Source organism: Amblyraja radiata, chromosome 39 (genome assembly GCF_010909765.2).
Source record: "Amblyraja radiata isolate CabotCenter1 chromosome 39, sAmbRad1.1.pri, whole genome shotgun sequence".
NCBI lineage: Eukaryota > Metazoa > Chordata > Chondrichthyes > Rajiformes > Rajidae > Amblyraja > Amblyraja radiata.
Genome location: NC_045994.1, coordinates 17745740 through 17747844, shown reverse-complemented (window position 1 = coordinate 17747844; position 2105 = coordinate 17745740).

Genomic DNA, 2105 nt, shown 5'->3' with positions numbered 1-2105 from the left:
TTCGGGCTGTGTGCGTGTGTATTTTGAATCAGTTTTGTGCCGCTATAGCTTCTGCTTAATTCTAAATTCAGCACACTCCCTTTAATTGAAGTGTCCAACTGAAACAAATTCTCTTTTTTCCTTCCAACTAATCATTTCTGGATTCTGCATATGTAGGTAGAGCTTTTGTCCAACACGGATTGATAGAAAGTAATGATTTCCTAAGCAACTGCTGAAATGTAACATTTTAAAAGGAAAGGATTGGTGATTGGCTAAACGTCAGTGTATTGTGCATGGAAGAGATGAGACAACTCTAATCCTACAATCTCACTGTAGAAGATACAACAGGGTGACAATCCTTAGGAACAAAGCAATTTCACTGAGATTTGGTGAGTTCAGAGGCCTAAAATAGGGAAGCTATTTCCAACCGTGGCTGGTTCAATGAGAGGGAACAAATACAGGTGGGGGAGGTGCGGCTGATGGGATTACAAAGCCAAGAGCCAGTATACATTTTGATGGGCTAAATGGCCTTTTGCATTTGTGGAGCAGACTAAGTGCTTTAAACAACGCTGTTTCTTAAATAAACTTTAATCCACATATGACTTCCTTAGTGTGATTCATTCTTGCATCCTTCAATACATGGATGTACCATCTCTCGAATAGTCAGTGGAGCAAGGCCACCCCTGAATGTCGGCAACCCATCCTCCTACCACGAGCATGGTGCCAAGTCACTTTGGAAGCAAGCATTGGCCTCCTGTGCTGTATTTTAAATCTGTGAAGGAATTTCCTGATGTGTGGGAAACAACTGTTGCTCTCAACAATTGAATGAAGTTTAAACTGTTAATATCTTGATGTTAAGTTTGAGGTGAAATGGTAATGTTCAATAAAGCACTTTGCAGAAATTAAACAGTATTTAGAAACAATTCTTTGCTATTTAGTGAATATCTCTGATATTTCTACTCTTGCACCTTGTCAAGTGTTGCATAACGTTGCTATGGATGGATTCTGACTGACTGCTTCCAAGCAGATGTAATGAACCAACCATGCATTTCGAAATGCATTTCGTTGTCTCTGTACTGTACACTGACAATGACAATTAAAATTGAATCTGAATTGAATCTGAATCTGAATGTATGAGGGGGCTGGCACTAATTTTACAACAAGAGGATAATACTTTGTAAATGTGATGGAATTCAAATAATTGATAGATTTAAGATTTACTTGATTGGTCTTAGTCCTATGTGGCTGTAGAAATGATGATCAGTCTGAAGAGTGTCTCAATCTGAAACGTCACCCATTCCTTCTCACCCGTTGAGTTACTCCAGCATTTTGTCATGCTTGTGTTGGTTTTGCATTTGTTGAGCAGACTAAGTGCTTTAAAACAATGCTCTGTTTCTTAAATAAACTTTAATCCACATATGACTTCCTTAAAGTGTGATTCATTCTTGCATCCTTTTATACATGGATGTACCATCTCTCGAATAGTCAGTGGAGCAAGGCCACCCCTGAATGTCGGCAACCCATCCTCCTACCATGAGCATGGTGCCAAGTCACTTTGGAAGCAAGCATTTTCCTTTCCTCCCCAAACAAGATGCCTCAGCATAATGCTAAGATGCAAACACAGATGTTAACTCACCCTAGCAGTCAGCATCTCCTGCATTTGAGTCTCTGGTGGGTAGCTGGCTGACATCCTCTTAGATGTATACCTAACCACTGGCACCAACCTGGCTGGTTAAAGGCACTGTGTGACTTTACAACAGCTATAAATCTAAAGATAGAGACAAAGTGCTGGAGTAACTCAACAGGTCAGGCAGCATCTCAGAAGAAAATGATGTGACGTTTCGGGTCAGAACCTGTGTTCAGACACTATTTTTGATTCTATCCACTTACTGCAGAGATGCTGCCTGGTCCGCTAAGTTACTCCAGCACTTTGGTATAAAGCAGCATCTGCATGGTTTCCCATTGTCCTGAGCTTGCCCAGTGGAATTGTAAAGAAAGCAGTTGCCAGAGGACACGATCATAAGCAAATATTTACAGATTAACACTGTCTAGGCTTATGCGTGTCAGGCGCAGACCAGAGGCTATCATCCACACCAGTGCAAAGAAAGCAACACTTTCAGGAGAGG